At 43.3% G+C, this 8,594-nt stretch overlaps 1 long non-coding RNA gene across 1 annotated transcript in view; it reads left to right on the plus strand.

The window, feature by feature from the left end:
• The window catches only part of LOC310708377, an 86,263-nt gene extending 80,612 nt beyond the window's left edge, over positions 1-5,651 (plus strand). The window contains exon 4 of the long non-coding RNA XR_014526971.1: positions 5,530-5,651. This is a non-coding gene — a long non-coding RNA (uncharacterized lncRNA). The remainder of the gene's footprint in view (positions 1-5,529) is intronic.
• Positions 5,652-8,594: the final 2,943 nt, after the last annotated feature.

Here is an 8,594-nt window from a genome sequence, read left to right on the forward strand (position 1 = left end):
GGGAAGCGCCGCACGCCTTCCCCTCTGTCCCCGGACCTGTTTAAAGCAAGGGGCGGCGGGGAGAAGATTGCTTCTCCCCGTTGCCTGCCCCGCAATCTCCGGGGACAGAGGGGAAGGCGCGCGTGCCTTCCCCTCTGCCCCCGGACCTGTTTTAAAGCAAGGGAAGGGGCAGCGGGGAGAATCGCTTCTCCCCGTTGCCGCCCCTTGGTTCAAAAGGGGTCCGGGGACAGAGGGGAAGGCGCGCGCCTTCCCCTCTGTCCCCTCTTTTGAAGCAAGGGGCGGAGGGGAGAAGATCGCTTCTCTCCGTTGCCGCCCCTTGGTTCAAAAGGGGTCGGGGAGAGAGGGGAATGCGCGCGCGCCTTCCCCTCTGTCCCCGGAGATTGCGGGGCTGGCAACGGGGAGTAGCAATCTTCTCCCCTCCGCCCCTTGCTTCAAAAGAGGTCCGGGGACAGCGGGGAAGACGCGCTGCGCTTCCCTGCTATCCCCGGAGCTTGCAGGGCAAGCTTCGTTTTGCGAAGCAAGCCCATAGGGAAATGCGTCTTGTGAAGCGGCTAAGAAAACGAAAAACTCCTACGTCTAGCGAGTTTTTCGTCTTCCGAGGCGTTCGTCTTGCGGGGCACCACTGTATTTGAGAAATGTAATGAAATGAGGTGCCCCTACCCCGTGTAATTTCTCTGGCCACAAATAGGGTGGAGAATATAAAGAGGCTATTTGCTCACTGCTTTAATTGACTCACATAGTACTTCGAGGATGCTTATTATGACCGCACCTGCTAAAGCTCTGTCCATTTTGGTGCATAGCACCCCAAAAAGTGAACTTTTACATCCTCAAGCTCCATATACCTATTAAGAGTTTATTTGTTTATGTTACTAAAGAAATGCTCCTGCTGCCACATATTTGCTTCCCCACTCCCATGTTGTGGAAGTAACTTCCATTGTGTGTTTGTGTTACGTCATTTGCAAATTCCAAAATATAACTTTTGTGCCTTGCCCTGCAAAGACATGCACAAGCTGTCCAACATTGCAAGTCAGTGTGTCTCAATATGGCGGGGGATGGCGGCAGGGGGGATGTAAGTTCCACTTTGGACATCGCAAAAGAGTATGGGGAAGAGGAAAGACATTTGCCCCTTAGTCAGATTATTTGACAGTCTGAAACTCGGTCACTTTTGAGAGTAAATGTAATATAAAAATAGTTCCTGGGATTCTTTTTTTTTTGTCGGGGGTACTTTAAATATATGGCCTTTACCTTCACTATCAAAAGATATGTAACCAAGGGTAGCCAATGTGGTGCCCACCAAATGTTTCTTGACTATAACTTCCTCATCCATGGCTATTGCATAGCTGTCAAGCGTTCCTTATTTGGAGGGACAGTCCCTTATCCCAGCGCCATGCCCTGCTGCTGTCCCTTATTGATGGATGTCCCTTAAATTTCTCGGGTTTCAAAGGAAGCAGCTCCTCTCCCTCCCTCCCTGGCGGCCAGGGAGGAGGAAGGCTCCAACTGTGTTGCTTGGCTGCCCGGCGCCCCCCCCTCTGGCCTCCTCTCACCAGCCTCGGCCCCTGGAAACCCCTCCCTGCGTCTCTGCCTGGGGCGTCCCCGCTAGGCCGTACTGCGGCTGTGCCACCAAAGGACCCAAATGAGATGGGCAGCCTGGAATAGTCTATGAATTGCTGAGGAGCCTTGAGAGGACAGCAAGGGCAACCATAGAGAAAGCAGTTCAGAGAGAGGAGGAAGAGGAGGAGGAGGAGGCGCGGACAGGTGTTCCAAGGGCTACAAGGGAAGGACCGCAAGCACTTCTCCCATAGGTTTGTAGTGGTAGACTAGCATAGATGGTCTGATCTGCGGCTTTACTTCGGGCGCTATTCCCCCCCCTTCCTCCCGCCCCGCCTGATGGAACTGAGAGCTGCAGGTGGAGCACGAGAGAAAAGATACAGAACTGCAGCAGCATCTTCGTAGCTTGGACTTCGTTTTGCGTGAAAAGTGGTTGCTGCTTGTAGTTATTTAATTGCAGTGTTTCATCGGCTGGTGTCTTGAGCAGCAACCTCTGGAAACGAAGGGCTAAAAACTGGTGCTGCTCTCCAAAATTATCTGGTCCCTTTTAACTGGTTCAAGGCTGCTGGTCCCTTATTTTCAAATCTGTAAGTTGACAGCTATGGGCTATTGGCCATGCTGGCTGGGGCTGATGGGAGTCGTAACAACATCCAGTGGGCACTTTATTAGCTGTCCTTGATAGGAAGTGAGTGATAGTGTATTTTTTCTGTACTAATGCTATATTTCAGCTCCATTAAGGAGTACCTGCTCCTGTAAGTGAGACAGTAGCTCAGAATCTGTTCCTAATCAAAATTAGCTGGTCTTATCCATCAGCACATTAATGAAATGAAACAGGTACTGGCTTCATTCATACGCTGAAGCCTGAACTGAAACTACTAAGTTTACCACTATCTCATCTTCATATACTGTTATCTCATGAAAAAGTTGTTTTGTAGAATACCAACATTTTCATTACCTTTGTTTTTAATCTCCGTTCATCATCAGAGCTGATTTTAGGTATTAGGCGCTCCCATTGCAAAAATCATGCCAAAGGCAAGTCAGTCTTACATTTTCCATTTCAAACACCATCACTTTATCCATTAAAACAAAATTATATGTGCCTATTAAATTTGTTCCCCTAAATGCTGTTTTCTGACTATTATAAAGGATAGTGTTACCAATTTTCAACTAAATCGGCTACATCTCCACAATTAGCAATTAGAGCTTCTGTTCATCAGTGCAGGTTGTGAGAAGATACGGTCTTTTGGAGCAATTTTGTCTCATTCAGTTTGCTCTTAAAACAAATGGGTTCTTCTTTAGTGATCCATTTTTGCAGACACCTTAGTACAACCTGCTCTATTTAATATTTGGCTAATTTTCAGTAATGTGAGGCATGTTGGAGGGTGTGCCTGGGGATGGCATCTTTCTAAGCAAAGCCCCGTTGTATTCAATGGAGCTTACTTGCAGGTTCGTGTGCATAGGATCTCAGCCTGTGAATGAGATGAAGAGCTGGACTCTGAAAGGGAGAGGGAGAGAGAGTGTTACCTGTCTGCACATATGCACTTGAACTGGAGAGATGTCACTGGAAGGAGTTCAGAGGGTGATTAGCTGAAGCAGAGAAAGCAAAGTGGGAGCTCATTGGGCAGGTCAGTGAAGTATATCTGCTGTTTTTGGGCTTTCATACAAAGAGAAACTGGCTGACTTGGGTGAGTGATATACTCAGTAAGCTTCAGGCAACAGGGCTAGGTTAGGGAGCCCTCTGAGTCAGATTCTATACACATCTTTGACCATTTCACTAGTACTCAATCTTCTTTGCCAATATGGCCTGATTACTTGTCTTCAAACACCTATTCTTTTGATTGTAGATGTATCTCAAATGTAGGGTCAAGCCAGTGAGTTTTCTGGGCAGGGAGGCAGATTGAGGACAGACAGAAAATACTTTCTCACATAACACATTATCTTTTCGCAATACGTTGTTGCCAGATGTGATGGCTACTGGCTTGGGTGGCTTGGAATTGGACAAATTAATGGAGGAGGGCTGATCTAGGAGATATTAGCCATGACAGATAAATAGAACCTCCGTGTTTACAAACAGTATATCTGAATACCAAATGCTGAGTACTGGATGCTAGGGACCTGCCATGGTGGAGAATGCTGGACTACGTGGATCAGCAGAGAAAGTGTTAGGTGGTTCATAGACTATTCATTCCCTCACAAACCATATCCACTTTTTAAGGTAATCTATAGAGACAGTACCTGGAGCTGCGCTTCAAGAGAACACCAATTTGCATTTATGAGAAGCTGCCTTTGTCTATGTGCAGAGTGCAGATCCTGTGGCTATATACCCAGGTAGTGTTTTCTCATGTCAAAATGTGTTGTGTCAGTGTCTACAGCTTGAGCTTTTAGGGGAATGACATCTGTGGCAAAATGTCTTGTGTTGGTTGTGCTGAAGCTTGGCATAAGACAATCACTTGAAAATCTCAGCAGTGTGTCAAAGGCTCCAGGGAACAGAATAACAGTGCAATCCTATGTATGTCTGCTGAAAGAGAGAAAGAAAGAAAAAGAGGAAGCAAGGGGGAGAATTGATAGAATAAAGTTGGGGTGGCAATGAAATAATTCATTGAAATGATATAAGTAGAACAGTTCATTTATCAAGACAAGACAAATCCTAGAGCTGGCCCTATAATTAGTTCTTTAGCCGTTACGGGTTTTTCTTTATTCAGTAAATGCATGCATAGTTTGCATAGTATAAATAGGGATTTTATTTATAACTCCCAAGTCTCTACACTCAAATAATATTGGCTTCCTGTAACTATTTAGTTTAATTCTGCGCAAACCTATGTAATACAAAAGACATAAAAATTAGTATTTATACTATGGCTCCATAGCCTTTAATGATGTTCTAGTTCTAGAGATTTCCTCTACAGCAAGGTCAGTTATGCAGCTTTTGCTTAAATCACTTTAATTTGTTAGAATATATTAAATAGCTTCAGTACAATGTTTGGACTGTAATATTAGACTTTGTCTCCATTTTCATTAAATTGATTAGTTATTTAATATGAAAGCAGAATAATATGATTGCACTGGAAATCCCAAGAGATGGATTTAATCTCTTACTACATTGGTGGGCGGGGGAGGGGGGATATAGGCAACTCCAATTTTCCAGAATATTAACTGGTAAAAAAAAAATCAGCAAAATAAAGATTTGTTATACTAAGTGGGGCTGAATGAGATGAGATTGGGAGAGAGAGAGAGAGAGAGAGAGAGAGAGAGAGAGAGAGAGAGACTCTCTTCCTCTGTCACAACTGTTGAGTTTACAGGTTTTGCAAATCTTAGTAGCGCTTTACAGTGCAGTTTCATACATGCCTCTTCAGAATATCAGTAAGCCAAATTGAGTTCAGTGGGGCTTAATGACAGGTAGGTGGGCAAAGGACTACAGCTTTAAAAACCTAAATGCATTCAGTGTTTTCTACAAGCCAGCCACTGAGTTGGTCTTCAAGCCAACAACGGTAATGAGAACTCATTCCAGGTTCTCCACCTATCTGTCTATCTACGAAAACATTTATAAGCTGCCTTTCGAGTCCCCCAGGAGGTTAGTCAGACCACTGTTGACTACATGGTTAAGATATAAATTACTTGACAGGGAACCTAAGCAACCTTAAGTCTTGGGATGGGAGGACATTGATAGTGATTAGAGTTGGTTTAAGTTATTTGCTAAACAGAGAAGAAAAAGAGAGAAAACCACCTTGAATACTGTGTTGACAGTCAGAATGAAAACTTGTGTGTGTGTGAAAAATACACCGAAATATTTAGAATGTAGTGAAATAGCTGCTAAGTAATTGAAATGTCAATAGTTCTACTTTAGTGAAGTTGCAAAATTGCCTTCACATATCATTGATTCAGATTTGAAAAGAACTGTGTTGATGGACAAAACGTTCAACCAAATGGAAGAAGTAATGGGAACAAAACATTTACACAGATATTCATGTGTTTTCCTTCCAGATGTCTGCAGTAAACTTCCAGTTTTTGAATTGCCTCTAAGACTAATCCAGCTATCTGCCAGGCAGCAATTAATTTTCTTGTGCTATGTTGCTCATGCAAAATATACTTCTCAAAATATACAATTCCTTGTCCAAGAATTGACTAGATGAAGCAAACAAAAGGAAGGCTTCAGCATTCTTGTGGACAGACTACTAGCAGACCCTGAAAAGGGTGCACAAATATTAAAAGTATTTCCCGCTTACTCCATGCATTTTCTTATCTTGCTTCTAAATTGGAAGCTCCTACCACTACTGAATCATTGCTCTTTCACTGTAAGCTACACTACACACAGAATTTCAGCTGAATTCCCGTACTTTAGAGAGATAGGTACCTTTTGTATGCATTTTGCTATGTTCTAACCATACTAAGGGACATGACATAACAATGTAAGGAAAGAAATGTGCAGTTTTAATACCAATTTTTATCAATACTTTGCACTAAAACACTTTTTAATTGACTATTGCATGGTTACTTGAATAACTTTTTGAAGTGTCCACTAAAATACATTGGTGCTAATTGAAAGATCAGCAAAAAATTAACCCTGTGCTTTAAAAAGCAGTATTCTTTTTAGATCACTTATATAGAAACACTTTTTTATTTATGGTGGGGAGGCTAACATGCCTCCATAAAAGGGGCTGATTACCCCCCCCCCTGCATATTCTTCACTCCCTCCAAGACCCTAAAAGGTAAAGGTAAAGGTACCCCTCACCGTTAGGTCCAGTCGCAGACGACTCTGGTGTTGTGCGCTCATCTCACTCTATAGGCCGAGGGAGCCGGCGTACAGCTTCTGGGTCATGTGGCCAGCATGACTAAACCACTTCTGGCGAACCAGAGCAGCGCACGGAAATGCCGTTTACCTTCCCACCAGAGCGGTACCTATTTATCTACTTGCACTTGCCGTGCTTCCGAACTGCTAGGTGGGCAGGAGCAGGGACTGAGCAACGGGAGCTCACCCCATCGCGGGGATTCGAACCGCCGACTTTCTGATCAGCAAGCCCTAGGCTCTGTGGTTTAACCCACAGTGCCACCCGCGTCCCCAACCCTCCAAGACCCTACCAATATATAATTCTCTCCTTAGGTGATCTTCAGAAACAGCTGATGGTGGGGGCTGGAGGGAATGTCCTGTGTGTAGAGCATGTGGGGTAGTCACATCCACCACTGGTATGTGGTCCACTGGAGGTTGGCCGAAGAGGGCCAAAAAATTGAGCCAAAACAGATGAATGGTGATAGGCACACTCCATATGTTAAAACCATACCCTTAGAAAGGTGGAAGAATAAAGCTAAGGCGATCTACACCTTTTGATACTGCAGTTTTGTTCGGCTCTTTTCAAAAAAGTCAGTTTTCCTGTGATCTGAAAAGAGAAAACACAGGAGAACAATGCTTTGATGGCAATGTCATGTAGAGTTGTAAAAAGTGAGGGGGGGGATGTGTTTATTCCTGTGTATGGAAGCGCTCCCACAGTAAGGGAATGGACTGTCCCATGTTATTTCAAGTCTTCAGCTCTGCTGGAGTTTTAATTAAGATTTTCATTAAAAACATATTGAGGTCAGAGCTTAGAGCTCAATTAAAGTCAATGGGATAAATGAAATGATGTACCTGAAAAGCTGGAGGTCTGAAGAAGACCAAATATGGGGCGAAATTCACATACAGCAAGCTGATGTGATTTTCTTTATGTCGATGCAGGATTTAAATAGGTGTTTACTGTTACTTTTTTGTTCACATATTCAAGCAGATTGACCTTTAAAAATTATATTAGTGTTCAAGGTCATACTTTATTGCATTGCCATTACAGTAGACCCCAGAAAAGATATTTGTGTACATGGATCACTATGGTATAAGTAATAAGTAATAGCCTTAAATAAAGACCATACCATGATATTAAACTGACATCATAATCAAATGCATCTTAAATGTACAGCTTAATTGGCGTTTCTCTGACCTCAGGAATAGATTGATAAGATATTTCTTTCAAATGTAAGAGAAAGAAGGTAGATAGTGATGGCCAAACTTGGCCTTCCAGCTGTTTTGGGACTACAAATCCCATCATCCCTAGCTAACAGGACCAGTGGTCAGGGATGATGGGAACTGTAGTCCCAAAACAGCTTGTGGGCCAAGTTTGGACATCATTGAGGGAGATGATCTGTATTGTTGATGAGGAAAATAAAATTCAGAAAGAAGGAGCAACTGACATGAAAGCAAAGAATCTTCCTTGAGCTGAAACTAAGAAGCTAATCGTATGCATGTTTATCCTGTGGGAATAAGCACCACTGAACATGATAGGATGTTCTTCCAAGTAAATATGCTTATGATTGTACTGCACAGGACTATAGAATGAAATTAAAAGTTTAAAATAAGATTTTAAGGCATTGAACTATATATATATATATGCAGAGCAGCTATATGCACCCCCATTTTTCCTATCTTTTTCTGCTATGCTGTCCAGGGTTGGTCATCTGATACAGCCAGCTTTCAGAACTGGGTGATTAATGGAGGCACATAGGACTGGATCCCTCTGAGATTTGTGGATGGGCTGTGATGTGATTGACCACATCGGAACCCATTTTAGCCAGTGTCACACTGAGGTTTGTGCTGCCCTGTGGTGAGAACAGCTGCAGGACAGTTGCATACTTAAAAGTTTAAAAAGAACAAAGGCTTTCTTGTGCTCTACGTGTAATAAAGGACTGTGATCAAGTCCTTTGGAAGGGGCACTGGGCTTTCATCTCAGTTTAATTAATACTTTGCTGAAAATGAGTGACAGATAACAATTAATAGGGTGGTAATGAAAGACTAATAAGGACACTGGAACTAAATGGTTATATATGCGACAGAAGATTTGAACCACAAGAGAGATAATGGGGAGACGATGAAAAAGTGAGAACATCTTCTAATCCAGGGGTGAAGAAACTGTGGCCCTCCAGCTGTTGTTGGACTACAACTTCAGTCAGACCTAACTATAGGCCATGCTAACTGATGGGAGGTGGAGATACCTGGAGTGCCACAGGCTCCTCACCCCTTCTTTAACCAG

This window comes from Podarcis liolepis (assembly GCF_965112155.1).
Source record: "Podarcis liolepis genome assembly, chromosome: 5".
In the NCBI taxonomy this organism is placed as follows: Eukaryota; Metazoa; Chordata; class Lepidosauria; order Squamata; family Lacertidae; genus Podarcis; species Podarcis liolepis.